Raw genomic sequence first — 16,201 nt, 5'->3', positions numbered from 1 at the left:
ATTATAAATTTTTCAGTTTCTTTTTTTCTGATCTAGTGTCCTTAAGCTTTCTCTGCTTAAAAATATATTGGGTTTGTTTTGTTTTGGGTTTACTTTAGAGTTATTTTAGTAAATATATTCATAAAAACCTACTTTTCTTTTTTTTTTTTTTGTGGGTTTGGAGGTGGGGTTTTTTTGCTGTTGTTGTTGTTTTAGTTTAAATGGCTTTTGGTCTTTTTTTGAGAAACACACTGTAAAAGACCTAGTCCGATCCACCCAAAACTCTAGCTTACTCAGGGAAATACATGATCTTTAAGGTCCCTTCCAACCCAAACCATTCTATGATTCTTTGATTCTATTTATTGATTTATAGATAGATGTTAAGTGAGGCTAGGAAGGAATTCAAGAAAGTGATGTAATCTACCCACCCCCCCCCCAAAGATAATCATAGAATCATAGAATCATACAATGGTTTGGGTTGGAAGCGACCTCAAAGATCATCTAGTTTCAACGCCCCCTGCTACAGACAGGGACACCCTTCACTAGACCACGTTGCCCAAAGCCCCATCCAACCCGGCCTTGAACACTTCCAGGGATGGGGCATCCACAACCTCTCAGGGCAACCTGTTCCAGTGCCTCACCACCCTCACAGTAAAGAATTTCTTTCTAACATCTAATCTAAATCGACCCTCTTTCAGTTTAAACCCATTGCCCCTTGTCCTGTCACTACACTCCCTCATAAACAATCCCTCACCATCTTTCCTATAGGACCCCTTCAGATACTGGAAGGCTCCCCGGAGCCTTCTCTTCTCCAGGCTGAACAACCTCAACTCTCTCAGCCTGTCCTCACAGGAGAGATGCTCCATCCCTCTGATCAGCTTCGTGGCCCTCCTCTGGACTCACTCCAACAGCTCCATGTCTCTCCTGTACTGGGGCCCCCAGAGCTGGACACAGGACTCCAGGTGGGGTCTCACAAGAGCAGAGTAGAGGGGCAGAATCACCTCCCTTGACCTGCTGGTGACACTTCTTTTGATGCAGCCCAGGACACAGTTGGCTTTCTGGGCTGCAAGCGCACACTGCCGGCTCATGTGGAGCTTCTCATCAATCAATACCCCAAGTCCTTCTCCTCGGTGCTGCTTTCAATCCATTCCTCACCCAGCCTGTAGTTGTGCTTGGGATTGCGCCGACCCATGTGCAGGACCTTGCACTTGGCCTTGTTGAACTTCATGCGGTTCTCACGGGCCCACTTCTCCAGCCTGTCCAGGTCCCTCTGGATGGCATCCCTTCCCTCCAGCGTGTCGACCCCACCACACAGCTTGGTGTTGTCGGCAAACTTGCTGAGGGTGCACTCAATCCTGCTGCCCATGTTGCCGACAAAGATGTTAAACAGTGCCAATCCCAGTACGGACCCCTGAGGAACACCACTCGTCACTGTTCTCCACTTGGACATTGAGCTGTTGACCACAACTCTTTGAGTGCGACCATCCAGCCAATTCCCTATCCACAGAGTGGTCCATCCATTGAATCCATGTCTCTCCAATTTAGAGACAAGGATGTCGTGCGGGACAGTGTCAAATGCCTTGCACAAGTCCAGGTGGATGACGTCAATTGCCCTTCCCTTATCCACCAATGCTGTAACCCCATCATAGAAGGCCACCAAATTTGTCAGGCACAATTTGCCTTGGTGAAGCCGTGTTGGCTGTCACCAATCACCTCCTTATTTTCTATGTGCCTGAGCATAGTTTCCAGGAGGGTCTGCTCCATGATCTTGCCAGGCATGGAAGTGAGACTGACCGGCCTGTAGTTCCCTGGGTCTTCCTTTTTTCCCTTCCTAAAAATGGGGGTTATGATTCCAGTCAGTGGGAACTTCTCCGGACTGCCAGGACTTCTCAAATATGATGGAGAGTGGCCTGGCCACTTCATCCGCTAGTTCCCTCAAGACCAGCGGATGCATCTCATCAGGTCCCACGGACTTGTGCACCTTCAGGTTCCTTAGATATTCTCGAACCTGATCTTCTCCTGCAGCGGGTGGTTCTGCATTCTCCCAGTCCCTGCCTTTGCCTTCTGTGACCTGGGCAGTGTGGCTCAAGCACTTGCCAGTGAAGACTGAGGCAAAGAAGTCATGGAGTACCTCAGCCTTCTCCATATCCTGGGTAACCACGTCGCGCGTTTCATTCTGGAGGGGACCCACATTTTCCCTCGTCCTCCTTTTATCACTGACATACCTATAGAAGCTTTTCTTGTTGTCTTTCACATCCCTGGTCAGATTTATTTCTATATCAGGGCTTTACCTTTCCTAACCTCATCCCTGGCTGCTCAGACAGTTTCTCTGTATGTCTCCCAGGCTACCTGCCCTTGCTTCCACCCTCTGTAGGCTTCCTTTCTGTGTTTGACTTTGCCCAGGAGCTCCTTGTTCATCCATGGGGGCCTCTTGGTGTTTTTTCCTGACTTCGTCTTTGTTGGGATGCATCACTCCTGAGCTTGGAGGAGGTGACCCTTGAATATTAGCCAGCTGTCTTGGTCCCCTCTTCCTTCCAGCGCTTTGTCCCATGGTATTCTACCAAGCAGATCCTGAAGAGGCGAAAGTCTGCTCTCCTGAAGTCCAGGGTACTGAGCTTGCTGTGTGCTCTCCTCGCTGCCCTGAGGATCTTAAATTCCACCATTTTGTGATCACTGCAGCCAAGGCTGCCCTTGAGCTTCACATCCCCTACCAGGCCCTCCTTATTGGTGAGAATAAGGTCCAACATAACCATAGAATCATAGGTTGGAAGGGACCTCAAAATCATCTGGTCCAACCTGTCTTGGCAAAAGCTCCCTCTAGACAAAAACACCATCTAGACCCATCAGCCCATACACTCAAATGTTAAAAGTGTCCAATGGTGAGGAATCCACCACTTGCCTAGGGAGATTATTCCAATGGCTGATTGTTGTCATTGTGAAAAATTGTCATGTTGTGTCCAATTGGAATCCCCTCAGGAGTAACTTGTACTCATCACCTCTTGTCTTTTCCATGTGACTCCTTGTAAAAAGGGAGTGTCCATCTTCTTTGTAGCCACCATTTAAGTACTGGAACTTGGTAATGAGGTGTCCCCTAAGCCTTCTTTTCTCAAGACTGAACCAACCCAGTTCCCTCAGCCTTTCCTCATATGTCAGGCTTCCCAGTCCTTTAATCATCCTGGTGGCCTTTCTCTGGACCCTCTCCAGCTTGTCCACATCTTTTTTGTATAGCGAGAACCAAAACTGAACACAGTATTCCAGGTGTGCCTGACAAGCGATGAGTGGGAAAAGCTCAACTATATCTAACAATTTCTGAAAGATATTTTTCTAAATTATTGTTAAAAAGTCAATGCATCTGTCAATGCAGATCTCACAACTTTCCTTAGTTCTTAACTGCCTTTAGTATTAAAATATATTTTCATAAATCTCTTTCAATGCATTTTAACCCTGTAACTTATTTTATTTACAGAAGACAAAAAGGATACCTCTTTCCTTTTCACTTTACCCTTGTCTTTTTTTATTTGTTTGTTTGAAGCTATTTTTTACTTATCATTAGGCTTCCCATCTCTATTAAGCAACCTTGTTTTTTCTTCAGAAGAATAGAATAGAAGAGAAGAGAACAGAATATTTTAGGTGGAAGGAACCTACAATGATCCAACTGCCTGACCACTTCAACACTGACCAAAAGGTAAAGCATATTATTAAGGGCATTGTCCAAATGCCTGTTAAACACTAATGTCTTTAAACAAGTCATGCTTGTTAGATGTTTATGATCATTGCTGTTATTATTTTTGAAAGTTTTTTCAGTTGTTCCATATGGTAGAAATGAACATAGAATTATAGCACTAATTCGTAAATTATATTCCTCGGTTTTCACACATGCACAGACATTCGTACAGATATAGATACAAATACAGACACATCTGTGCTTATTTATACACATTCTCCCTAGAATTATAGAAATTTAAGGTTATTTCAGAGGGTTTGTTTATTTGTTTGTTTGTTGGGTGGTTGGGGTTTTTTTTTGGCTTGTTTGGTTTTGGGGGGTTTTTGTTTGTTTGTTTGTTTGTTTAGATAAAGGTGGTGCTGTTAATTGATCAAATTATTTCAGAGATTGAACTTTAAAGAAAATAATAGATATTGCAGACCCATGATAAAATTGAGAGAATTAAAAATGTTCAATATGCAAAATCAGTCCCGTATCAGTAAGAGAAATACAGGTACATTAGCACAATACCTAATTTTAAGTAAGCAAGTTCTAGTATGAAGTTAAAAGAAGAGTTGAAAATGTCATCAGTAAGAGACCTTAGAGATACAGTAAAATAATACTTCTGTACTAAAGAGTACTCTTTCAAATGTTCATGACACCACCACAGTTCGATAAGATGACACCAGTCCATATAACAACAAAACCAGTAAACTCGTTAAGTCTACTTGACTCTTGGACTTCTATTCCACTTCTAGAAGTGACTCATCACTTCTAACATATTTCTAGGTATACACTAGAATAAGTAATGGCATAATGCTGGAATAAAGCTTACGGTATCAAAATAAACAAGAAACAAGTTTATGAAGCTGAAATGCTGTATTCTTCAATGGAATTTTAACTCCTTTAATCCTTTGTGATCTATTTACAGACTTAATAAAGAAAGCTAAACCAATGAGTCATGGAGTGCAATAGTAAATTCAATACTCTTTTATGTTGATCAATATTATAATTTATTTAATGCAATTAAACTTCTTTTGTGATTTTTGTCTCCTGTACAATGTTCCTTTAATGTTGACTTGCTATTTGTTTAATTATTGCAGGGAGATAGACATTCAAATTAAATTAAATCCAAGTACTTTGACACATGGTAGGCATTTAGCAGCTGGTACTGTGAAACACTAAATTGAACTGAATCTAAACAAGAGTTTTAGAAACCCTCCCCAAATGAAATTGCTTTCCCTAATGCTTCTGCTGTTATTTTTACTTTTCTTTCCCCAGAAGAATCTTTCAAGGAAAAAACTTCCAAGGTAGCTAGTATTCATTTTTTTGTGTCTGTGACAGTGGACACAATCTTACTCATCAGTAGAATCTCCCAATATGTTTTTTTTTCCTGCATTGTTACCTATATTGTTATTCTTCTTTAAAATCAGTTTTAATAATTGGGCTAGTCATATTTCAAAACAAATGCACTATATTGCACCATAATAATTAACTCTACAAAACCTAAATTAATTCCTAAATATATATTTGAAAGCTTAGGCACATTTATGTCCTTTCTATCAGCAGAAGAATCAACCAAATCTGTTTATTCAACAAGTTAATCACATGCAGACCTGTTTTCTCACATTTGTTATTTAAAACAGTTGGTGTTTATAACATCTCGGTATTATGAGTAGCTTTTTATTTATTAAGAATTCTCATAGTATTATTGTAAGTCTGGAAGTGTGTTGTGGATTTTTTTTTCTCTGAATCTCTACATCAGGGTTCAACAGAAAATGTGATAAATTCATCTTTTGACAAAAATATTTGGCTTGCATTACTGCAAAGAACAGCAAGATATCAGGACCCAGTTTAGTAGAGATAACTCAGAACCTAAAAATCAAAGAGAAGAAAAAGCCTTTTAAAAATTATTTTAAGAAAATCATTTGACTTTGAGGGGCAATGCATTGCTTTTGAATGCTTGGAATGCACTATTAAATATCTGGCTGCAAGGAGGAACACCTTTCTACAACAGACATTTCTGTGGGCGTGTAGGTCCCTTAACTGACAGTGCTTCACTCAATGGGTGAACAAGATTAAGAGGAAAGATATAGTTTATTTCAGTTTTTAAGATAATATGAGATATGAAGGAATTAGAAAGTAAAAGGGGTGATTAAATAAAAGAGATAGTTCATTTCTAATAATCTCTTGGAACAGTTTCTAATAATTTAAGTAATAATTTTCAGTTTCAGACTGTTTATGTGATAGAAAGCTGAAGTACAATACTACTTATCGATGTTACATTTACTGCAATTTTTTAACTAGTTCACCACGGTAACTATTCATTGACTAGTTAACTATGCCTAGTGTTGTCATCATGTGCGTATCTTTCCACATTTCACTGTATGATTTTCAGTATTCATGAAACATGAAGTACAGCTGATATTTCTTTCAATAGATGGTGAAACATGCTCCACTGATGTTAGCACTTTGCTTTTCATCAAATATATCTAATAGGAAAAAACCCTCATAAATTTATATGGTATATGCATTATATACACACAAAGTACTGTTTTTTAAGTAAGCAGTACTAAATTTCAGTGGTTTCTATCTGCCAGAATAATGCTTTATTTAGACACAGAATTGATTTTTTTTTTTTAAACAGAGGAGAGAGATATGCAATTTTCTATGGCTCCTGTATGCCTCGTCAATATGGCTTTGACTGAAGCAAACCTATAGAGACTTCAGAAAGTCTCAGAGCAACCAAGCAGTCAGAACTGGAGTACAATTGTGATATCCTGACTTTCCTTTCTGTCTCTGAATCATAATTTCAAAAGCAGTTGAGTTGTCTATTAACTGTCTATACGTATTTTTTTTTTGTTACATATCATGTTTATGGTAAAAGTTTATATTGAACACTTTAATCACAAATAAATTGTCAAAGGTGTACTAACTGAATTACTTTATCACTTCAGAAAAATATTGAAAATGCAAAATTAAGGTCCTCAATAGCTCTTCAGTCACCAAAGCCAACTCTCAAATGTACATTTGCAAGAGGTTTGTATTTCTGTCACTTGGTGATTTTATCTCCTTGTGAGATGACTGGTGGTTTGGGGCTTTTTCGCATTTAATTTAAACATATGTGCCAAAAGTTCGTCAAGACAAATTTAAGGAGTACCCTGTGGTGCTTTCTAAAATTTTATTGCTGCAGTTAAGAAACTATAAAGCTTTCTCAGGGTGTTGACTGTGTTCATGTAAAAGTGAACAGGAAACAATTCATTTCTACATTACCTGTAATGGCCAGATAGTTGGAAATATTTGATTATTCTTTTCCTCAATAAGTCTCTCATTAACAAAGCATTGTGGTGGGTTGACCCTGGCTGGGGGCCAGGTGCCCACCAGAGCCGCTCTATCACTCCCCTCTTTCATTAAACAGGGGAGAAAAAGTACAACGAAAAGCTTGTGGGTCGAGATAAGGACAGGGAGAGATCATTCTCTAATTATTATCACCAGCAAAACAGACTGAACTTAGAGAGGGAATTCATCTAATTTATTACTAAGCAAAACAGAGTAGAGGAATGAGAAATAAAATCCACTCTTAAAACACCTCCCCCCACCCCTCCCATCTTCCCAGGCTCAACTTCACTCCCGGCTTCAACCTCTGTCCCCCCTCAGCGGCACAGGGGGACAGGGAATGGGGGTTACGGTCAGTTCATCACACGTTGTTTCTGCCGCTTCTTCATCCTCAGGGGGAGGACTCCTCTCATTGTTCCCCTGCTCCAGCGTGGGGTCCCTCTCACGGGAGACAGTCCTTCATGAACTTCTCCAACGTGAGTCTCTCCCACGGGCTACAGTTCTTCACGAACCGCTCCAGCATGGGTCTCTTCCATGGGGCACAGACCTTCAGGAGCAAACTGCTCCAGCGTGGGTCTCCCACGGGGTCACAAGTCCTGCCAGCAAACCTGCTCTGGCGTGGGCTATTCTCTCCACGGGTCCACAGGTCCTGCCAGGAGCTTGCTCCAGCGTGGGCTTCCCACGGGGTCACAGCCTCCTTCAGGTGTCTCCACCTGCTCCGGCATGGGGTCCTCCATGGGCTGCAGGTGGAATCGCTACACCCCCTCATCCTCCCTCCACGGGCTGCAGGGGGACAGCCTGCCTCACCATGGTCTTCACCACGGGCTGCAGGGGGATCTCTGCTCCGGCGCCTGGAGCACCTCCTCCCCCTCCTTCTGCACTGACCTTGGTGTCTGCAGATGTTCTTACATCTTCTCACTCCTCTCTCCAGCTGCAAAAGCTCTCTCTAGCTGTTTTTTCCTTCTTAAATATGTTATCACAGAGGTGCTGATTGGTTTGGCCTTGGCCAGTGGTGGGTCCATCTTGGAGCCGGCTGGCATTGGCTCTGTCAGACACAGGGGAAGCTTCTAGCAGCTTCTCACAGAAGCCACCCCTATAGCCCCCCCGCTACCAAAACCTTGCCATGCAAACCCAACACAAACATATAACACGTGCATAATTTATCTTATTTTAAAAAGAAGAAACAAAAACTAAAGCAGGTTAAATTTTGTGGTACTCAAAAGCGAAAACTAAGCAAAGGACTTTTAATTCCAATATCAAGCCTGTGGTGCCTTTGCAGAACCAATTCATTGCTCTGCAGACTGAAGAAGAAAGACCCGCCACACAGGACAGATGCTGGAGCTAAGACAGCCTCACCTGCTCCTCATATAACAACCAGTGCTACTAAGAAAAGGTGATGGGTGATAGTAGTAGATGACTCTCTTCTGAGAGGTACCCAGGCACCCATTTGCTGACCTGACACACTCTCTAGAGAGCTGCTTACTGGGGACCTGTATCAGGGACATCATCAAGACACTACCAAGCCTTGCACAGTCCACTGACTTATCCACTGCTGTTGTTCCATGTGGGCACCAGCAATACAGCCAGGAGCAGTGTGGGTGGCATCAAGAAGGATTACAGAGCCCTGGGAGAGGCAGTAAGAGTCTCTGGAGCACAGGTAGTTATTTCATCAATCCTCACGGTCAAAGGGAAGGGGTTTGAAAGGGTCAGTTGAATCTGGTGGGTCAACAAATGGCTACAGGACTGGTGCCACAGCCAGGCATTTGGCCATTTAGACCTTGGGACTCATTTTGAGAAACCTGGTCTATGGGGGGCTGATGACGTGTATCTGTAAGAGAAGGGGAAGACCATCTTTGGTCATAGGTTTGCCAAGCTGGTGAAGAGAGCTTTAAACTAAAGTTGCCAAGGGAGTGGAACTCAATCCATCCCACTCCTACCAGTTTGATACCAGTGCCAGCAACAGATGCCCAGAGCTGGGAGAAGGATCACAGGAGGTCAGCAGGACAGCATCCAAAGTGCAGCATAAAGTGATTCCAGCCACTCCAGCCAGTCAGTTAGCTTCACTGGGGGCCCAACTTAAATGACTCTATGAAAACACATGTAGCATGGGGAACAAACAAGAGGAATTAGAGATGTGCACACATCTGCAGGACTATGATCTTATCGGCATCATGGAGACATGGTGGGATGGCTCCTACGACCAGAATCTTGGAATGGAAGGATACAGGTTCTTTCAGTACAGGCAGGGGAGATGAGGAGGGGGTGTCACCGTGTATGTCAACAGCTGGAGTGCGTGAAGATCTGTCTGATCTAGTGAAAGGTGTCCTTGCCCATGGCAGGGGGATTAGAACTATATGATCTTTAAGGTCCCTTCCATCCCAAACCATTCTGTGATTCTATGAATATTCATTAAAGTTTTATACAGTCTATCAAAAAGCTAATCATGTTAGATTATAAGATTGTTTTTCAACCTCTTTTTCTTTTCTCTTCTTATATGAGCATCATAGAAAACATTTTACCATTCTTTCAATCAAGAAAATGGAATTATTAAATTATCAGAATAAAGATATACAGAGTAAACGTTGACAGAATGATTAAGAAATTTCTTAACCCAACAGGCAACAAAGGTAGAACACAGGACCCATCAGGATTGCTTCCCTTTCCTCATCTACCCTTTGATTCAGGTTTTTTGATTAAGGTGTCCTTGTCACAGAGGTCAGTTTAATTCTATCACATCCAAATATTCTAGGTAAAGTATATTGCACATGTGCAGACTGTAGCCTCATTTGTCACATTATTGCTTGCTGTCACTTTTGAAGGTAGGTGTCCGTTTGAAGAATGTGCAGTGGCTGGAGGGTCAGGGGATTTGCGTAAAGCTTTGAAAAAACCTCTTCAGGCACAAGGTGTGGGATTCTACCCCTGCCTATGTGCACAGAAACCACACTGAGTACAGCTTGTGGAAACTCATGTTCTGATGCCTACACCTAGCTCCTTCCTCATCCCATCCTCCCCCCCCCCTCGCCCCCCCCCAATATTAATAGATTAGCAATACTTTCCGTGAATTGAACATAAAACTTTGATTTACCATTCTGTTGGTTAATTTTTCATTCTCACTAGTGTAATCATGATCTACTGAAATGTGCTATTTCATTTTCTGATCACTCCGATAACTATGTTCTGGAGGTATATAGGTTTCTTATGGTTAGCTTAGTAATTCTAACCTTCAGAAATGTAAAGAAGTGGTAAAGTAAAACATTGATTTAATCACATATAAGCTTTTACATAATTATATCAAAGACATGTAAGTATGAATGGGAAGTAGTAATTGCATATTGAAATAAAAATGGGATTTTTTTTTTCCATTTGACCTGAAGAGATAAGTGTGGTTTGGTTTTTTGAAGAGGAGTTTGGGGTTTTTATTTGTTTGCTTTTATAAATGAGACAAAAGACAATTATCTTTACATTAGGAAAGTTCCTGTGAAATGAAGATTCCTATACTTCAGAACTTGCACATCTTACCGAGCTTCTAAGATTAAAACATAAAGATATTCCATGACTTGTGTGGTTTTGTAGTAATGCATGAACTCTTATGACACTTTCTGCAGCTGAAATGTACATAAACAAATATATATTCTCTATATTTATCCAAGTAAATATAATGCTAACTTTATACAGATTAACTTTTTCATTCATGTCAGATGTGGGGGAAAAAAAAAAAGGGCATAAAGAAATATCTGACTTAAACTCCTCCAGAAATGGATGCAGTACTCCAGGTGGGGTCTCATGAGAGCAGACTAGAGGGGAAGAATCTCCTCCCTCAACCTGCTTGCCACACTTCTTTTTATGCAGACCAGGATACAATTGGCTTTCTGGATTGCAAGCATACATTGGCAGCTCATGTCCAATTTTTCATCCACCAGTACCTCCTGGTCCTTCTCCTCAGGGCTACTCTCAATTTATCCCCCGTTTGTACTGATATTGGGCATTGCCCTGACCCAGGTGCAGGACCTTGCAGGTGACCTTGTTGAACATGAGGTTTTCACAGGCCCACTCCTCAAGCCTGTTAAGGTCCCTCTGGATGGCATCCCTTCCTTCTTGCGAATCAGCTGCATCACTCAGCTTGGTGTCATCTGCAAGCTTACTGAGGGTGCACTCAATCCCACTGTCTATGTCTTTGATATTAAATAGTATTGGTCCCAATATGAATCCCTGAGCAACACCACTCATTACAGGTTTCCTCTTGAAAACCATTGACTGTAGCTCTTTGGACATGGCCATCCAGGTAATTCCTTATCCATCTAACAGTCCACCCATCGAACCCATATCTCTCTAATGTAAAGGGAAGAGTGTTGTGTAAGACTACATCAAAGGCCTTATAGAAGCCCAGGTAGATGACGTCCTCAGCTCTTCTTCTATCCACTGGTGCAGTCACTCTAGAAGTATCCTTCCAGAAGGATCTGTTCCATGATCTTACCAGGCATGGAGGTGAGGCTGACTGGTTGGTAGTTCCCAGGATCCTCCCTTTTATCCTTTATGAAAATGAACTTGATCTTTCCCTTTTTCCAGTCACTGGGGACTTCACCTGACTGCCATGACTTTTCAAATACAATGGATAGTGTCTTGGCAACTGCATCAGCCAATTCCCTCAGGACCCTGGGATGCATCTTGTTGGGTCTCAAGGACTTATGTATGTTCAGGTTCCTCATGTAATGCCAAACCTGATCTTCATTTACAATGGGAGGGATTTTATTCCCCCAGTCCCTGCCTTGAGGTTCAGGGGCTTGAGACATGTGGGAAGTGAGATTACCATTGAAAACTGAGACAAAAAAAAATTGATGAGTTCCCCAGCCTTCTCCATATTGGTTGTCACTGCTTCTTCTGTCTTATTTATTGGGAAAAGAACATTTTATTTAATCTTCCTTTTCTGACCAACGTACCTGTAGAAGTGTAACTTACTGTTAGTTGAATGTCTCCGTTTCATTACTGCTAGACAGTAAAACTAAATTAACATTTTGTTACCAGAATAAAACTTCAAAGGGTAAGGGCTACCTCATTTTCATCAATAAGATCTACCCAGAAAACCCAGATATACTGTTTAAAGGTCTTCCGAAGTTGGAAAAAAAAGAATTTTTCTTTCCTTTTTATAGATATTTAATTAGTGAAAATATTTAAATGACTGTAACAGATTTTAAGCCAGATTTCATGACTTGCAGAATACTTTTTTTTTCTTCTTGTTAAAATCTTTACAGCATAATAGTCTTAGACCACAGTGGCATTGTAGGCACAGGAGTCTCAACTCAGGAAATTTTATTTAATTGAATTTACGTCCAGGTACCACCAAAGTCTGACAACTGATTCAGGTATTAGGAAAAAAAAAAAAAAAAACAACAAAAAAACCCAACAACAACAACAACAAAAACCAAACAAAACAACAAAAACAAAAAATGACCATAGTTAAAAAAAAAATAAACAAGCATTTAAGTAAATATCTTTCCTTCTCCAAACTCAACACAAGCCACACACCTTCCTCCTCCCTTCATAGTTTCATCTTCGCTGTTTTTACTGCAGGTTATACTTTGTTTGTCCCAAATCTCCCATCGTGTTCCTTAGGCTCTACTGTTATATTCTGTTTCCCAAATTTGTTGGCCTATGGATGTCTATCAAAATACAAAATTTCAGGGAGATCAGTAATGGACACTGCAGACATTATGCACTCCGCAGCCTGGTAGAGCAATAAAGATGAACGTTTTGTAGCCAACATGAAAAAAAATTCCCATGGTACTGCAGATCAGGAACCATGCCCAAATTACATTTTGCAGTATTCTGTTCTCAGGTCTGTTCAGCAAAATGTTCAGCTCCCCTTGCTGCTCAAAGGTGTTGGAGCAGGCAATATACCTGTTACTTACATGAGTTATGTAGCAATATGAAATCTGAATAACTGAAAGATAGCTTCCTAGTATCGAAGGCTGATGCTGGCTACTTCAGTCTGAAAGAGAGGGACTCTCAGGTTATTTATATGAAATAGATCTATACATACAGGTGATTTCTCATACTTCTCTTCAGCTTAAGTAGAGGGGGGTCACGACATGCAATCAATTTCTTCACCTTGCTGAGGGCAGTCACTGCTCAATCTTTCTGCCTCTCATTTTCTCATGATGAATATAACACATCTGCCTGCCTTACAGTCTTTATAATGAAACTCCTGTTTTGGGACATAAAACATGAATAGTCAGGTTTTGTTCAGGGAAGTCTGAGTAGTGGAAGGACTACAGTGATTCACTTGCATGCTAGTAGATTCTCCTGAGTCTTTCCATTTCACCTAAAAATTGAAATATTGAACAGTCTGTTGTGTCTGAGCTATTGGATCTGTTAAAGAACATATTTAGTTGCTATTCCTCTTGACATGTTTCACATACCAGGCTAGTAAGTAGAATTCCCTTCACAAGGCCCCAAGAGTACAGAATACATTTCATAAGAGGAAAGAAACCCACTCCAAACACTATAAATTCAACATAACTTTCTGAAACCAAAAAGTAGTCCAAATGGTGTGCAGTACTGAAACTGTGTTCTGTGCAGCTCTGTTTCACTGCAGTTGCTCTATAATCTCTTAAGCAGTGGTTTCAGAGAACTGAGAATTATTTTTTACCCATTTTAATGATTATATGCATTACAATAGAATAATTTTAACCAGTAAGAAAGCTAAATTCTGTATTGGGTAGTTCTGCTTCAGTTTATGGCTGTATCTTTAAAAGTACTCTGAAGGTGTTTTAGATTGAAATGACTTTGATTGATCCAAAGGATCGACTACTACAAAGCTGTAAAAAAATGTTTATATTACACAAACAGCTACTGCATAAGGGGAAGTTCAGCTGACCCAATCTTGACTAACACCGAACGTTAGTAAACTCAATGAGTATTTAATCTAAATATTGATAAAATCATTATGTTGAATGTAGATGTAAGGATAAAATGTTAAGATCATCAATAAAACCCCAAAGATTTATTTGTGAAAGTGTATTCTAGACAGTATATGCCAAATACTGAATATAAGATTCTGTACAGAAATAGGTAATTCAGAGCATTGTCAGAAATTGAAGTATGTTTTCAGGTAGTGATACTGGGATTGTCCAGAATGGAGGAGGAAGGCACTGACAGCTGAAGCCTTGTGAGACACTACTGAAGGAAAAGGGAAAAAAAAAAACCACCACAAAACAAAACAAAACAAAAAAAAGATTAAAAAAAAAGACAGAGGGAAAAAAGAGAAAAAGAAGATCCAGTGTCAACCTATTAACAGTTCTGGGTTTAGGTTACTCCAGTACAGTTATTTGTGATGCAGATCACTGTAATTTCATTATCCTATATGAGTTCAGGGATTTCCCTTTAGATCACCGTTTAGATAAACTATATGTTGAGTTATACAAAATTGTTTAAATATTTCTACAATTGCTTGCCTGTTAGAGCAATGATCTAATTTACAGTTTAAAATTTTGAGGTAAAATCTTTTCAGCAAGCATTTCTTCATCAAGCTAAGAGGAATGTGTGTCTGTACACTTCCCTATAGCCGTACTGGTTGCCAGGCTAATACCTTATAGATGTGGTCTCTGCATTTACATCTCAGAAGTTCTATTCAACACAGTAATTTTTTATCACATTAAAATGATACATATTTTTCTACATAAAACATCCCTGATTAAAAATTAAGTCCTTTTCAATTACAGCCATAGATTGTAGCAGTAAAATGTAACATGAAGGAAAATGCAATTAAAACTGTAGTGAACATTTATGTAAATCAAAAGTCAGTAGTGAAGCAAATATAATGAGCTACTCAAACCATGACTAAATCAGATTTGTTAAAGTTCTTGAGGCATATATTTTCACAGAAACCAGACAAGAAATTTGCTTTCTTTAATTCCCCTTTTGGAGCAAATATTAGGATCACTTCTGAATTATTGTGGTCAACCTGAGTTACACGAATATAAATCTTATTTGTGACACTTCAGTCTCTGAGAATTACAGCCTACCGACCTTTATACCTGCATGACCTCAGTAGTACAGTCACTCAACCATCAAATCAATTGTCTCTGGTCTGGAATAAATATAATCTATATTTAAAATCTAAAGAATTAACCACAAAGCCACTTAATATGTTAACACCTGCCTTAATTTGTACCTCTCACATGTTGTGATGCACAGGAAAATGTCAGAGTTGTCACAAGAAATTTAGTCTTTGAACAAATCCAAGAGTTTTTACATCTTCAAACACTAAAGATAATTTTTATATCTATGTCCTGTGATGCTATCCCTGCATCTACATGGGATATATTTTCATATACAACCAGTGTATTCATATGCATATTTTTTCTGTCCTCTTCAGAAATTTTGAGTATTCCATACTGCATCCAAAATAGACTTCTGCTGCATGACTTTTAAAATATTTCCTTGTGCCACATAAGTCAATCTAAAAGTTTACGTGACTTCTTTTTAATATTAAAAAAATGAATGGATCATGTGGTACTACAGATGTACATGGAACATGTGGTGCTACAAACGTCCCAAACAGAGGAAAAAATCAATGGTAATGGAGCAGCATATGCTAAAGGTGATGTTAATAATAAGAATTAATGTTGTAAAAGGAACATGCATTTTAGACGGTGGCAAAACCCAAAGATTTTGATGGACTAAATTCAGTACAACTAACAATCTCCATTCCAGTTTTCAGATACAATTGAAATCACAAATGTCAGCTCAGGGCTTTGTAGAGACTATTATCAAATTTGAGGTGTTACTTTAAAATAACTGATCAATAGTCATAATATTTCTACATAAATATATCTTCTCAGGAAAGCCAGAAGGAGGAAATACCATGGTAAATATAGGCCAATGGAAATAGGAAAGCTTTCAAACAGGTATTGAAAGAAGGAATATGCGTGGAAGGGAAAAGGGAGATTAAATGTATGGTTAGCCCTTACAGTTAGAGCTTTCTACACTAATCAGATATATTTCCAGATAATTTTTGTTTGTTTGGAGAAGGAAATTGCAATAAGATCATCTTTGGAATCTGCAAACTATTTTTCTGTAAAGAAATCTCAGATATCTAAGTATCTGATGTCATGCAATATATCAAGATAACTAAAAAATTGGGGATGAATTAAACCAGTCGAATTTAGAAGAAGGTTTCTAACC

Source organism: Balearica regulorum, chromosome 1, assembly GCF_011004875.1.
Source record: "Balearica regulorum gibbericeps isolate bBalReg1 chromosome 1, bBalReg1.pri, whole genome shotgun sequence".
Lineage (NCBI taxonomy): Eukaryota > Metazoa > Chordata > Aves > Gruiformes > Gruidae > Balearica > Balearica regulorum.
Note: the sequence above shows the minus strand (reverse complement) of the source record.